Genomic DNA, 16,550 nt, shown 5'->3' with positions numbered 1-16,550 from the left:
GACAGAGTGCTTTAAAAAGCAATTCTGTCCTTTACTGGCAACCAGTGAAGGGATCTCAACGAGGGTGAGATAGATTCCCACGTTTTTTTCCCAGTCACAAGTCTGGCGGCCGTATTTTGTACGATTTGCAGGCGAGCGATTTGGTACTTTGGAAGTCCGAGGTAAAGGGCATTAGCATAGTCCAGTCTGGAGTTCACAATTGTTCCCACCACGACTGCTACTTCTTCTTTAGGAATAAATGGAATGAGTCTGCGTAGTAGGCGCAGCAGATGGTGGGATCCGCTGACTACTGACCCTATTTGTGCATCCATTGTCATGTAGGTGTCGAAGATGACCCAGAGACTTTTGACTTTGGAGCTAGGGGTGATGATTTGGCCCAGAATTGGCGGCGGTGTCGTGGTTGTTGTCCGTTGACTCTTACGGCTGGCGTGTAACAGAAGAAGTTCTGTTTTGGAACTGTTGAGTTTAAGATAACTCTTAGTCATCCAGTTTTCTATCAAAGAGAGGCATGTCTCTAGATTTGGATGATGATCCTTTTTGTTGCGGATGCAAAAATACAGTTGCGTGTCGTCTGCATAATGTATACCAATAAAGTTGGTACTTTTGTGCCTTTTCTATTTACTTTGATCCCCTATACTCTTTTCTGCCATTTAAAGTGCAAGGGGAGTCTCCCAATGCACTTTGGTGCATGCTCTTTCTATGATGTTATTTAGGATGTTGGCAGTTTAAACACACCATTCAATTCCCAAAATGTTATTTTTTCTATCTTAGACAGTGGTTACTGGAACAAATATCCTCATTGAATTTCCCCTCTGTTCCTTTTGGTGAAAAAAATATATTTTACTAAATCTGGAGCATGCAAAATATAGAGAAGTTCTACATAGAAACCAATCAGCTTCCAGGTTTTATTATCAAAGCTTAATTGAACAAGCTGAAGTTAGAAGCTGATTGGCTACCATGCACAGCTGCACCAGATACTGAGTTCTTTTTCTCACTTGCAGTTTCAGTAGCAGTGAATCTTCCTAGAACACAGACTCCAATAAAAACTTTTACAAGGGTTCCAACACCTCACTCTCTTCATAAGAGGTTATCTAGAGCTGCTTTAGATAACCAGGCCACATGCACATTTTTGTTAACAATCTGTTGTTAGAAATGTCTGTAGGCAACTAGTTGGTGTTAAACATTGTTGGTCTAACAGATTAAGTCTGACTCAAAGTCTGACAGTATCTAGGCTGTTCAAGAAAAACAAATGAGCATGTGCCCATCTCTAAAGCCCAAAACCTAATGGAGCAGGGACAGGGAGTGAATTTAATTTACAGTCATTACATTCTCTACCCTCTGCCACTAATAACTTATTTCAGGGCTTCTGCTTTATGTTGTCCTTTTCCAGACACATCTATGAGTTGGACAAATTGAAAGCACCGTGTCAGATGTAAGAACTTGAAATTGTAGATTGTAAACTCTCATGAGCAGGGTCCCCCTAACCCTCTTGTCTTGAACTGTACGGTAACTGTACTGTCTCTCTTTGTTTTGTAAAGCACAAAGTGTTGGCGCTATAATAATCCCCTTTAATAATAATAATACCAGCACCTCATTAAAGTAGTATTAAAGTGATTGTAAAGGATTGTTTTTTTTTTTAAATAACACACATGCTACTTACCTACTCTGTGCAATGGTTTTCCACAGAGCAGCCCTGATCCTTCTCTTGTCAGGTCCCCTTCTGACGCTCCTGGTTCCCCCCGCCAAGCACCATTCCATGTTTTAAAATGACATGCGCCCGCAATATCGCCAAAAACTATGGTGCCCAAAAATCACCATAGGTGACGCTTTAAAAGCCGTTATAATGTAATATGTTTGCGGCGATATGTCACATGTGTAGTGCGACCGCGGTTTACATGCCCATATGCATCCTGGGCTTGCATTTATGTAGGTGTGCGGGCAGCGGGGGTTTTAGCAATTTTATTTTTAATTTTAATATATTTTATTAGCATTCTTTTTTTTACTTTTTTTTTTATGTTTATGTGACTGCTATAACAAGGGGTTTATAAACCCCTATGTGATAGCATTGGGCAGGTGACAGGTACTCTTTTAGAGACTACTAATAGACCCCAATGTCTCCCTCGTTCTTCACACCCCCTAACCAAGCACAAATGGGCTGTACTGGCCAGGATAGTGTGTTTATGAAACCAGAAGTGACATCACTTCCGGTTTCATTGTTTGCATGTGAGATCGAGCCTCGCTCTCACTGCAGTTGTCCCCCCGCCGATGGATGTGTTCCCGGGGTTCGGTAAGCACGAGACAGACCAGGAACCACGGGAGGAGGATAAGCTGACGGCGGGATGGGGGGGAGACACCACGCAGCCGGCTGTCTGAAAGTGGTCCACAGATATGGAGCTGCTGCATCACTTTGAAGCCGGTCGCCAGCTTTAAAAATCCCACACAGGCTGATGGCTGCAGCCATCAGCGTGTGAGTGAGTGAATAACTTGTATAGCGCTACAAATGCCAACTGAATCGCCTCAAGGCAAAGGTTCACTCTTTGGACGTACATCCAAAGAGCTGAACTGGACTTAAGATCAGGATTAGGTGAGTATGGGGTGGGAGCTGCATATTGAAGTTTTTTTTTTTACCTTAAAGTGGTTGTAAGGCTTACACAGGGCCTGTCAAATTATATTTGAATCTAGGAGCCAGCTTAAAAAGTTAGGAGGCATTTTTTTTAACTGTGTACTTTCACCCCCTTCCTGCCCAGGCCAATGTTCAGCTTTCAGCATCGTCACACTTTGAATGACTATTACTCAGTCATGCAACACTGTACCCAAATGAAAATGTTATCAATTTTTATTTACACAAGTAGAGCTTTCTTTTGGTTGTATTTAATCAACACTTTTTTTCTAAAAACATGAAAAAAAGACCGAACATTTTGAAAAGCTGCACTGATGGGCATTAAAGCGGTGGTTCTGCGGGAATACGATTTTTTTTTAAAGATGATTCTGCCGCTGTTAGAATAGCTAAGGTTGCACTCACCACTCCTATATATGTAGCCACGATCGTTCCGATTTACAGAAAAAATATATTTTAGAAAACAGATCGATGGACGTTTCCATCTTGTTTGTGGGCACTCCTGAAGCCCACCACTGTTTACTTCCGGGATGCGGTGAATGCTGTCCCAGCATTCACCGCTCTATCCCGCGCGTGTGCAGTGTTGACGGCGAGCCACGCCGTCAACACTGCACAGTTGCCATCGCAACGGCCGGCGTCATGATAATGACCCGCCCCGTTGTGACGAGACACAGCACAGCGCGTATCCTGGGATTGTCAGGACTGACTCCCAGGAGACATAGCGCTGGTCGGGGGAGAAAGAACATACTCGCCCACTCCCCGCGGTGGATTTTGATGGACAGCTCAGATAAGGCAGCATAAATAGGGTAAGGATCGAGATTAAAAACAAAACAAAAAAAAACGGATTATTTACAGACTATGGCTAGCAGTTTGATTGGGCAAAAGTGTAAATTTAGGGTGAACCTCCGCTTTAATCAGGCAGCACTGATGTGCACTTACAAGGCTGTACTGATGGGCACTGATGGGGCTGCACTGATGGGCACTGATGAGGTAGTGACTCCCATTGTGCCCCCCTACACTACACCAATGGGGCTGACAAATACCCAGGCGCCAGGATGCCATTTCAAGTCGCAATGGCAACCTGGTGCCTGGGATTTGTCGAGCCCTGCCCTTACATATACCCAGTGTAGTTACTGACCTCAGGTGATACACAGAGATGAAACACGTTCTCCTACATAGGTTATCCCTGTTTATCTGCAATCTTCTGTTCCCTACATCCATTCAGAGTTCAGAATTTATAAAGCTTGTCTGAGCTGCCAAATAAAAATAGGCAAAAAGCTGAAATTATACACTGCAGAGCTCAGTGAGGAGAGCTGAGAGCTGGTTGTAGGGAAGGGAAGGGACCCCCCCCCCCACACACACACACACAGGAAACAGGAACAGAGCTAAGGCTGTCAATCAGCTGGAGGTCCCTCCCCTGTCACTTTTTTCTCTTGCTGCCAGGAAAACTTGTCAGAAGTGATTCATGCAGATAGCAGAGGAACAAGGAAGCAGAGAGAAATTACACAAAACAAAAGACTGCTTTTACAGGCGTTTGAGCTTTTTTTTTCTCTGCCTGGAAACTCCTCTTCATGTTAGCCATAGTGCTCCTAATTGAGACAAGTACACACGAGAGGAATATGATTTACTCGTGATCCGTATCTGAGGTTTACAGCCACTTTAACCACTTAAGGACCCCTTCACGCCGATATACGTCCGCAGAAGGGCAAGGCTGGGCACAAGCACGTACCTGTATGTCCTCTTTAAGAGCCCAGCCATGGGGTCGCAAGGCGGCGCGCTCGTGACCCGGTCCGAAGTTCCGTGATCCCACCCGCGGTAGCGGTCGCGCTGGTGTTCACAGGAGCTGAAGAACTTGGAGAGGGGTGTGTAAACACACCTTCCCTGTTCTTCATTGTGGCAATGTCAGTGATCGTCTGTTCGCTGATATAGGGAAAGACGATCACTGACGTCACACGTCCAGCCCAGCCCCTCTACAGTTAGAAACACATATGAGGTCAAACTTAATCCCTACAGCGCCCCCTAGTGGTTAACTGCTTCCCTGCATTCTAATTTTCACAGTAATCAGTACATTTTTATAGCACTTTTCGCTGTGAAAATGACAATGGTCCCAAAAATGTGTCAAAATTGTCCGATGTGACCGCCATAATGTCGCAGTCACAAAAAAACTCACTGATCATTAGTAGTAAAAAAAAATTCTTAATAAAAATGCCATAAAACTATCCTCTATTTTGTAAATGCTATAAATTTTGCGCAAACCAATCGATAAACACTTATTGCGTTTTTTTTTTACCAAAAATATGTGGAAGAATATGTATCGGCCTAAACTGAGGAAAAAAATATGTTTTTTTATATCTTTTTTTGGGGATATTTATTATAGCAAAAAGTAAAATATATCGCATTTTTTTCAAAATTGTCGCTCTATTTTTGTTTATAGCGCAAAAAATAAAACCTGTAGAGGTGATCAAATACCACCAAAAGAAAGCTCTATTTGTGGAAAAAAATAAGCCAATTTTGTTTGGGAGCCACGTTGCACGACCGCGCAATTGTCAGTTAAAGCGACGCAGTGCCGAATCGCAAAAAGGGGCAAGGTCCTTAACCTGCATAATGGTCCGGGTCTTAAGTGGTTAAACACTCCTCTTTTCTCACCTAAAGGCTTGTTTACACAAGCGCAGAGGCATACACCATACAAAAAAATAGATATTGTATATTGCCCAGGAGTCACAGGCGTTTGCATATGGCAGCCTGTACAAATCAATGTCAGACTGCATCTGTATGTTGGTAACCACACATCCGAGCTTTGCAGACAGAGACATAAGTGCACCAATGGACACAGGCAGTTTACATCCAGGGATGTTCATTCATCCTGTGCACATGTAATTGCTCAAATGTGTGGTTACCAGCGTACAGATGCAGTCTGTCATTGATTTATTAAGGCTGCTGCCCGTTTGTGTATGCAAACATCTGTTACTCCGGGGTGCAGAAATATATGCTTCTGTTGACCATGTACAGCCCTTGGTGGCCATGTGAATGAACCCTAAGTATTCATATCCATCTTATAGTCCTGCACAATAATGACTTTTGTTTTTAACAAAATACATCCTAAAGAACTCACAATGCTTTCTCCTTAAAGCTGCTTACTCCCCATCAGAGCCACTTTCACAAACTTCTAGGAGGGAAGTGAGCACAGTAGATGTCACAGAAAGGTTACACGATCGCTCCTCATGTATCCACAAAGCATCCTAAAAACAATAAATTACACAGGTACGCCTTTCTGTTAAAAAAAAATTACACAGGTAAAAAAAATAATAATAATTTACTATGTAGAATTATGCCATACATAATATATGTGATTTCTACTGCCGATGCTGTCTCAAAAACTGCTGCCTGTCAATCACCATGGAGAGGAGTTGCTGGGAAGCAGCTTGCATTTTGGACTTCTGAGCTGCATGTGTGTAGGACTTCTCACCAAGGAGAGTGAAGGGAAAATTAAACAGAAGCCAGAGGCTGCAAACAGAAGGCAGACATGAAAAAATGCAAGCGCAAACGAATGCTGCCGTATGTCATGTTTTATGTGGAGAGATTAAAATTGAAATCCAGTTTCATCCACGTCCGCTCTCCTTCCCTTCTTGTTGCTGACCCGTAGGTGACGTGTGATGTCACTTTCGGCTCCTCTCATCGGGAGCAGCGATCAGTGATGTGTCACAATAAGCCATGCCCCTAACAGTTAGAATTACTCCCTAGGACACACTTAACCCCTTCCCGTCCCCTAGTGGTAAACCCCTTCACTGCCAGTCACATTTATACAGTAATTAGTGCATTTTTATAGCACTGATCGCTGTATAAATGTGAATGGTCCCAAAATAGTGTCAAAAGTGTCTGATGTGTCCACCATAATGTCGCAGCCACAATAAAAATCACAGATCGCTGCCATTAGAAGTAAAAAATAATAATAATAAAAATGCCATAAAACTATTTTGTAGACACTATAACTTTTGCGCAAACCAATCAATATACGCTTATTGTAATTTTTTTTTTACTAAAAATATGTAGAAGAATACCTATTGGCCTAAACTGAGAAAAAAATTGCTGATATTTATTAAAGCAAAAAGTTAAAAATATAGCTTTTGTTTCTAAATTGTCGCTATATTTTTGTTTATAGTGCAAAAAGTTAAAACCACAGATGTGATCAAATACCACCAAAAGAAAGCTCTATTTGTGGGGAAAAAAGGACGTCAATTTTGTTTGGGAGCCACACCGCACGACCACGCAATTGTCAGTTAAAGCGATGCAGTCAAAGAGAACGTACCGCTCCAAGCCCCCAATCCCCTGTAATAGATCCCGCCCTGTTAAACCGACAGGTGCTGGCTCTGCACTAATCCATGGAAAGAAGGAACATCCTGGACTGCCACACTCTGTTGAAGGGAATTTTATTAAAAAATTTCAAAGGATAAAATCCAAAAATGCAATCCAAAATAATCCAAAAGCAGTCAATGACAAAAAATGGACATACAGGGACAAATTACTGACGCGTTTCACATCATAATTTGATGCTTACTCATAGCGACGCAGTGCCGAATCGCAAAAAGTGGCCCGATCATTTGGCAGTCAAATGGTCTGGGCTGAAGTGGTTAATGTCTCAATAAGAGAACCCATCCCCTATGTGAGGGGAAAAAAATGTTTCTTTTAATTGTAGAAAATGAAAGTTACACCCAAGCACATAAAATCCCCCCCTAAAAAAAAAATTGAGACACCCCCACATATACGCCTGCACAAATGCATGTGGCAGGGTGCCTACACCTGAAAAAGTTTATTGCAAAACACGTTGCATATCACTGTGCACGCCGGAATGAGAGCAAAAATTCTAGCACCAGACTTCCTTTGAAACGCTAAACTAATGACCTACAGGGGGCTTTTAATATGTCGCCTATGGAAAATATAGGGCACTGAAGTTTGTTGCTATTTCACGGGCGCACGCAAATTAAAGGTTTAACATGTTGTGCCCTCTAAATGTTGTGGAACTACATTTCCCATGAGGCATTGCAAGGCTGGCAGTTACAATTACTCCCAGAGGCATGATGGGACATGAAGTTCTGCAACAACTGGAGGGCCCCAGGTTGCCTATCCCTGGCTTAACCACTTAAGACCCGGACCAATTTGCAGGCAAAGGACCAGGCCCCTTTTTGCGATTCGGCACTGCGTCTCTTTAACTGACAATTGCGCGGTCGTGCGACGTGGCTCCCAAACAAAATTGGCGTCCCTTTTTCCCACAAATAGAGATTTCTTTTGGTGGTATTTGATCACCTCTGCGGTTTTTATTTTTTGCGCTACAAACAAAAATAGAGCGACAATTTTGAAAAAAATGCAATATTTTTTACTTTTTGCTATAATAAATATCCCCTAAAAATATATAAAAAAACACCTCTTCCCATTCTTCAGCTCCTGTGACCGATCGCGGGACTCCGGCGGCGATCGGGTCCGCGGGTCCCGTGGCCGCGGAGCTTCGTACCGGGTGGCGGGCGCTCGCGACCCACGACTGGGGCACTTAAAGAGGACGTACAGGTACGTGCTTGTGCCCAGCCGTGCCATTCTGCCGACGTATATCGGCGTTAGGCGGTCCTTAAGTGGTTAAAGGATAAGTTAACTTTCGGGAACATGTTACATGGTCCACCTGTAAGCTTCGTTAGTTAAGAAAAAAAATGGCTCCTAACTTTTTTTAGCTAGCTCCTAGATTCAAAGCAAATTTGTCAAGCCCTGTAGTAGCATGTTGATGATTAGTAGAAATTAACCAGGAAAGTCAAACTATAACTCGACACTTTTAACACATTAACTACCAGATGGCTTGGGCAGTGGCCTGCAGACATTGTCATCATCTTGCAATATATTCCACAAACCATAATCTCCACTCAAATTTTACCAATCAGATGCTGACCTGAGTCAGCAATTGCATTGTAATTCCACATGCTGTAATTTGCAGCCAATTAAAACACACTAATTGCCTGTCACAATCACAGCAGGCATGGGTGGCTTGGTCGGTGCAGGTATCTCAATGTATCTAAAAACAAGATGAATGAGGTCTCAAAACAACATAAATTAGTATTTAATATCTATAGGTGAATAATATATATTGAACAACTTCAATTTATGGAGATATGTGAGGGGAAAGTGTTTCCTTTGAAAAACAAAGAATACAATGGATGTGTCTCCTTTATTATTCCATTAGTTCTACCAAGCAGTTAATGATTGACACCAAAAACACTGCTATCTGCTAATTTTCCATTAGGCGTTGAACATAATCCTTCTTAAAATAACCCATCAAATTATGCAGAGCACCTCCCTGAGCACAGCGTAGGCTACCCAGGCTGGAATAATTGCTGGTGCCTCCCATACAGCCTGCTCCTCGCTCTTCACAATGGTGTGTAAATCTTCAATTACTCCTCGCCAAAAAGACAGGCAACTTCACTGCATCATCATCTCCATCTATGGGATCTGTTACTTGGCTCCTCAGTTACAGGAAAGGTTCCTTTTCTTGCTAAATTACTGCCTCAGTGTAAAGAATCCTCCACATTGTTTCAACATTAACATCCATTCAGACAACGGGATCATCGTCCATGCTGTGCTTTAAAACCATCCACACGTGTCTCTCTGTATATAATAAATGCATGGCCAGATAGAACTACATGGATAAAGCATTCTCTGATGCTTTCTACAGTTACTTTCCAACAAGCGATTTTCTTCAGCAACATACCTGGTTCAAATAGTTGGCAATGTGTCCTCATTGTAATACAATACAGCACTGTGACAGTAGAAGCCTCCAGTTAATTATTGCCCTATTATCCTATAATCACAGGTAACTGCACTTATTTCCAAATGAACGAAAGAAACACATCAAAGCAAGAAAGATGGGTAGAGGATGAGATCTTCTGTGAGGAAGCCCCCCCCCCCCTTGACTTATTATGGAACCAGTGAATACATGGAGCTGTCAGGAAAAACAAAAAAGCACCTCTGGGATTTGTGCATCTAAACATAAGGCAGCAGCTGTTTGGCAACATTGCTAAAGTCTGAACAGCAACTGCAATACTAAAACCTGCAGCCCTTTCCAGGAGTGATTAACAAAAAAACGAAGCAGGGAGTAAAAACGAGGGCTTATGCAATACAGAGATCTACATGAGGTTTTTTTGGCATCCTGCATACAAAAAAGCATGTGATGATCCTTGGAGTGCTTCAGTTAATACCATAAAATGGTCACATTCATAAGGCTAGGTTCACACCTTGTGTTTCCTTTATCAAGTATATATACAAAAGAACAAACAATTTCTCCAGCACTCAAAAGGACAGTCACCAGACTGGGATTTAATGCATGATCTATGTTTCCTCTGGGACAATGCTCCAGTGATGCAGCCCTACTCAGACAAGGGAAATTAACTATACACTGTAAAAGAACACACAGGAGGCGCAAACACCTAGTGCATTACCAAAGGTTGATTAAAATGAACCAAATAGCCAAATGAATACTCACAAAGGACAGAAGTAACACATAACAACAATCCCTAATGGTCAATGAACATGGCGATGAAAGACCTGACTATTGGCAATGTCAGCAGGCTTCATGGATACAGTTACTTTCCATTACATGGGTAATGCACTAAGCGTTTGTGCTCCTGTGTACTCTTTTCCTTTTTCAAGTGTTCATTTAACCCATTTCTCAATGTTTTGAACATGCATTGACATGTTTTACTTGTTCAATCGTTTTATTGAATTATAATTTTTTAGAGGTAACAACCTTAGATATAAGATTTTAAAAAGTATAAAGAGGTTTGGTGATCACAGCTGAAGGACAAGAATTAACAAAGTACGTACAAATATAAAACAGGATTCACTGATAGTGAAAGGTATACATACACCCTGGATTTGGCTGCGAGATTAGACATACAAGTGTTCAAATTTAGGAAGGTATCCATCCTCAATGCATAGAGTGTTTAAGGGGCAGATGAGAAAGGAAGAGAGAATTGAAAGAAGGAAAGAGGGAAGGCTAGAGGAAGGGGTATAGGTAAGAAGGGGAAAAAGGGGAGTTGGATAGGGGGGGGGGTAAACCTGGGTAGTGGTGGCAGTTTAACATGGATTATACTAAGGTTTCCTAAATAGGGTTTCTCCAGAGGTTGCTGGGGGTTCCTTGTACAATGAGCAATATCTGCCTCTCAGATAAGTTCCCAATGAAACCAATGATCTTTTTAGCTATCTATAAGGTTGTAATTCTTCCCAGTGTCCACAAGTGTAAAGAGCATTTTTTCCCACTGACCATCACACTAATGTATCATGATATAATCATTTTTAGGAATAGTTCCCTGAGACTGGAACATTATTTCAAGGGTTCCTGTTGTGTTGAAAGGTTGAGAAAGGCTGGGTTATATCATCATGGTTCCAATATTCTGCGGTCAAAATTTCTCAGATTAGTTGTGAAACAGGGGTCCCAGACTGGCCAGAATTTGGGCATAGTGTTCTGTAGCTATGGCATCAGCTTTTCATTGATCCAAGTCCAGCATACTCTGGTTCTAACCTCTGAGATAGGAATAAGTGGTGACAAGCAGGCCAAGACTGTGACGATCAGAGTTATAAGGGTGACATGGGACTTAGAAATTCCCTTGGGTTTGCGGTTTAACTGGACCTGAGCTATATTCAAAGACATAGCGCAACTCAGTGCTCAGATGTGAACAGGCTCTGAGAGAATTTATCAAAACCGGAGCAGGCAGAATCTACAGCAGAAGTGCATGGCAACCAATCAGCTTCTTACTTTCACTTTCAAAGCTGAAGCTAGAAGCTGATTGGACACTATGCACAGCTGCTCCAGTTCTGATAAATATCCCCCTCTATCTTCAACGTTGCCTTTGGTGACACATGCATTTTAGCGCGTTAGGATTAATGCATTACAGTGATTGTAAAGTCTTGTTTTTTTTCTATAAAAATAACAAACATGTTATACTTACCTGCCCTGTGTAGTGGTTTTGCACAAAGCAGCCCAGATCCTCCTCTTCTCGGGTCCCTCACCAGAACTCCTTCTATCGAGTGCCCCCACAGAAGCAGCTTGCTATGGGGGCACCCGAGCCGAGTCACAGCTCCCTGTGTCCATTCAGACACGGAGCCCCTGCATAGCCCCGCTCTGCTCTCTCCTGATTGGCTAGCTGACTTTAATTGACAGCAGCAGGAACCAATGGCGCCGCTGCGGTGTCTCAGCCAATCAGAAGGGAGAGTATTGGAACAGCCGAGACACTCGTGGACATCGCTGTAGAGATGGGGCTCAGGTAAGTATTAGGCTGCATTCACACCTTGGCGTACAAAATCGCGGCGTTTTGTCCCGCGAATTGCGGCGACAAATTGCGGCGTTTTGTACCGCGATTTGCAAGGACAAAACGCCGCGATTGTGAATGCAGCCTTACCCCCTCTATGGAGATGGTTCACATCTCCTATGCCGAACGCCGAAAGCCGCCTGAAAAAAAGGTCCGGGACTTGTTTTCAGGCGGCAGGCGTACAGCGTTCGGCGTGGAGATGTGAACCATCTCCATAGAGGGCAATGTGAAATCATCCCTCCAGCATCTCGGGGGCTGCTGCGGCGTCGCACTACAGGCGTATATACGCCTAGGTGTGAACGGGGGCTTAGGGGAGCCAAGGAGATGCACTCAGAAGGCATTTTATCTTAAAGTATAGAATGCATTAAGTTAAAAAAAACTTCTGACTTTACAACCCCTTTAAAACAAGAATGTGAGATGGCCTAAAATTCCTTCTTCATTTCTTTACCTCAGGTTTCAATCCCAGCATGCAAAAGTCCATAAAATCCTGTTTCCACGGCTCTATGATCATAAGGGCCAGTTCACACAAGAAAAGTGTGTTTAATACGAAAGTATAGAATTGTGGGATTTTTAAGGTGCGCATTTGCAACAAGATTTTTATGAAAAAAATGTATTTATTGTAAATTTAAATATGGATGTCTAATCATACAGTACAGTTGAAAAGTGCAGACTGATTAGTTCTCTACATGTTTCCCCACAAGTAGTAGCTTCCTCAGGAGAATTTAATATCAGACACTGATAAATTCTCCTGAGGAAGCTACTACTCATGGTGAAACATGTAGAGAGGTAATCAGTCTGCACTTTTCAACTGTACTGTATGATTAGATATGCATATTTGGATTATGTGTTTTTACATTTTCAATAAATAATATTTTTTCATAAAAAACTTGTTGTAAATTTGCACCTTAAAAATCCCACAATTCTTATTAGGGGATGTGGTGCTGGTATAATTCTAGATGATAAGCAATAATTTTTTTCCTTTAGAAAAGTGTGATATTGACAGCCCAAAGGCTGCAAATTGCCCTGGAATGCACAAAAAGTAGCGCAGGCACTACTATTTCAAAACGCGATACCATGCTATTTGGTGCCTGCAGATGTGCCTCATCTGCTATCTACTTTTGGGGTGCCATTAACAATACATTGGCACCCACATGCAAATCGCAAGGGCAGCACGTTCACCTGCAGTACAAGAAATGCCTTTCCTGCACCGCGTTTTTGGTGTGAACTGGCTCCAAAACGCTCACACCTGTAAAATGCTTTTTCTGTTCCTCTCGGCTCTCAATCCCAGCACATACATGTGTACACAAGAAAATAACGCAGGAATCACAGAGGCAGAATTTTCTACTTTCATTTTACACAACTGAATACAGCGTAAGATTAGGGAGCATGGCAAAGCATGGGCCCCTTCTATACAATACAGACGTAAAAACTATACTCTGTACGCTTCTGAACGCAGCGCTTCGTACAGCCTTGTGCACAAGCCTCACTGAGCACCTATTAACATGAGGATGATGATGATTTTACACACATATACTATATATTTATATATATATATATATATATATATATATATATATATATATATATATATATATATATATATATATATATACACAGTATATATACATAATAAGGTCTAGCTTTGAGTGGTCCCATGGCATAAATCCTGTGTCAGGCATGCAGATTCTTTATCAGTGAAATGTGTCTGACATCCCTTGGATGTGGTCCTGATCCAGTCATGCTGATTGCAGTGTGAGGAGAAGAAGAAGACATTATACAGATCCCCAGCTATTACTGTTCTGTATCCTCTCATAACCTCCCTTGCACTGTCAGGGCTGCACTGTACACAGAGCCCTCAGCCACCTGAAGGCAGGCACTGAGAAGAGACTATTCAGCTGGCCATGGCCGTGTGTTGTCCCCCGTGCTCTATGTCTTGTCATGGTGCAGTGCCCCCTCGTCTTACCTGCTCCTGTAGAAGGATGGTGAAGCAGGAAGTGGGGGCTCTAGTGGTGCTCCATGTAGAGGAGGATGATACACATATGAGTGAGGAGGAGTGTGTATGTGTGTGTGTGTGATGGGCGCTCCTCCTCCCTCTCCTGTGTGAGCGGCTGTGGCACCGCCCGGCAGGCTGTGTGTATGTGTGTGTAGGCTTCCTCCTCGTCCGCCTCCCTCCTCTGGCTCAAGGGCTCTTCTGAAACATTTCATGCCATCTCCTTGTCATCTTCAGCCTCCTTATACTGTGTCCTTATTTAAAGTCCAAGTGTAGCTTTTCACTTGCCCTCAGTGCTCTCACAGACACGTCCCTTTTACAATAAACCTTCCCCCTATTCTAGTCAGCATGTAGGCATTTCATAGAAATATGCTGTGCTGACATTCACCGATTTTTTCACCCTTTCTGCTGAAATCACACCCACTCTGTTCATCCATTATTTGCAGCACAGTAATACTGTGCATCCCTGTTCTTCTCTCTGTGGGGTAGTTTTTTTTAACTGATATTGCATAATATATTGATATTGATATTGCATAATTTTTTATTTATTTTTTATCCGAGTACAATATCGAATTTAAGGTAAATACAACAATTCCGGGGATGAATACAACATTTTTGGTAAATATATGAGGGAAATAGTGCAAATTTAGTAAATATGTGAGATAAATAATGTAAATTCAGAGGTAAATCCTATAAATGTATTACATATGTGATGTAAATACCGCAAATTCAGAGGTTAATACCACAAATTCAGTAAATATGTGAGGTAAATACTGCAAATTTGGAGGTGAGTGCCACAAATTCAGTAAATATGTGAGGTAAATACCACACAGTTGGAGGCGTATGTCACAAATTCAGTAAATATGTGAGGTAAGTACCGCAAATTTGGAGGCGAATGACACAAATTTAGTAAATATGTGAGGTAAATGCTGCAAATTCTGAGGTATATACCACAAATTCAGTAAATATGTGAGGTAAATACCACAAATTCAGTAAATATGTGAGGTAAATACCACAAATTTAGAGGAGTATGCCACAAATTCAGTAAATATGTCAGATAAGTACTGCGAATTTGGAGGTATATACCACAAATTCAGTAAATATCATAAATTTGGAGATGGATGCCACATATTCAGTAAATGTGTGAGAAAAATACTGCAAGTTTAGTATATATGAGGTCAATACCGCAAATTTTGAGGTAAATACCATAAATTCAGTAAATATGTGTAGTAAATACCTCAATACTGCAAATTTGGAGGTGAGTGCCACAAATTCAGTAAATATGTAAGGTAAATACCACACAATTGGAGGGGTATGTCACAAATTCAGTAAATATGTGAGGTAAATGCAACACATTTGGAGGCGTATGTCACTAATTCAATAAATATGTGAGGTAAATACCACAAATTCAATAAATATTTGAGGAAAATAATGCAAATTCAGAGGTAAATAACACAAGTTCAGTAAATATGTGAGGTAAATACCATAAATTTAAAGGAGTATACCACAAATTCAGTAAATACATGAGGTAAATACCACAAATTCAGTAAATATGTACAGTAAATGTCACAAATTTGGAGGTGAATACCACAAATTCAGTAAATGTGCGAGGAAAATACCACAAATTCAGTAAATATGTGAGGTAAATACTGTAAATTCTGAGGTAAATACCACAAATTCAATAAATATGAGAGATAAATACCACAGTTTCAGAGGTAGATACCACAAATTCAGTAAATGTGAAGGTAAATTGTGAAGGTAAATTCCACTAAACTAAATACAGAAAATTCAGAGAAAAATATCACAGATTCAGTAAATATGTGAGGTAAATACCACAAGTTCTGAGGTAAATGGCACAAATTCAATATATATATATATATATATATATATATATATATATATATATATATATATATATATATGAGGTAAATACTGCAAGTGCTGAGGTAAATGACACAAAATCAGTAAATATGTGAGGTAGTTACTATTAAAAAATGTAGATAAATCATTAAAGAGTTCCGCCCCCCAAGCAAAAAATTAAGTCAGCAACTACAGATACTGCTGACTTTTAATATTAGGACACTTACCTGTCCTGGAATCCAGTCGATGTCGGCACCCCAGACGATATTCCATGGGCTCTCGGGTGCTGCTGCCTAGTTTTGTTTTGAATGTTTCTCAATATTTCTGTTTAGCTTCATTCACAGAACAATTTCCTCCAGTGCAGTGGTGTAGCCTGTCAGAAAAAAAGTGATAAAACATAAAAATAACAATACAGTAGTACCTTGGATTAGGAGCATAATTCGTTCCAGAAGCATGCTTGTAATCCAAAGCACTCGTATATCAATGGAAACTCAGATAATTTGTTCCAGTGTCCCTGCTAGTGTATGCAGTACTGCATTTGGCCAGAAGAGACTCAGAGACACTCTGTCTCTGAGCGTCTCGGAGTGGTCTCCGAGCATCTCCGTATGTCTCTGGGGCCCACCTTTGGCCATATGCGGTACTGCATACCCCAGAGACTTGAATCCTGGTTTTCTTTCGAGACAAAGCTCTAAAAATTGAGTCAGGATTTAAAACCAAAAACATCTCGTGTTGCGAAATGCTC

The 16,550-nt window shown here is 41.4% G+C and overlaps 1 protein-coding gene across 1 annotated transcript in view; it reads right to left on the bottom strand.

The window, feature by feature from the left end:
• Positions 1-14,198, bottom strand: part of RAI2 (retinoic acid induced 2) — a 113,787-nt gene extending 99,589 nt beyond the window's left edge. Inside the window, exon 1 of the mRNA XM_040336884.1 lies at positions 13,922-14,198. The gene's annotated coding sequence lies outside the window, so the exon portion shown is untranslated. The remainder of the gene's footprint in view (positions 1-13,921) is intronic.
• Between the last annotated feature and the right edge of the window lie 2,352 nt (positions 14,199-16,550).

This window comes from Rana temporaria, chromosome 2 (assembly GCF_905171775.1).
Source record: "Rana temporaria chromosome 2, aRanTem1.1, whole genome shotgun sequence".
Classification (NCBI taxonomy): Eukaryota; Metazoa; Chordata; class Amphibia; order Anura; family Ranidae; genus Rana; species Rana temporaria.
The sequence above is the reverse complement of the archived record's forward strand: the minus strand, read 5'-3'. Positions and strand labels throughout refer to the sequence as shown.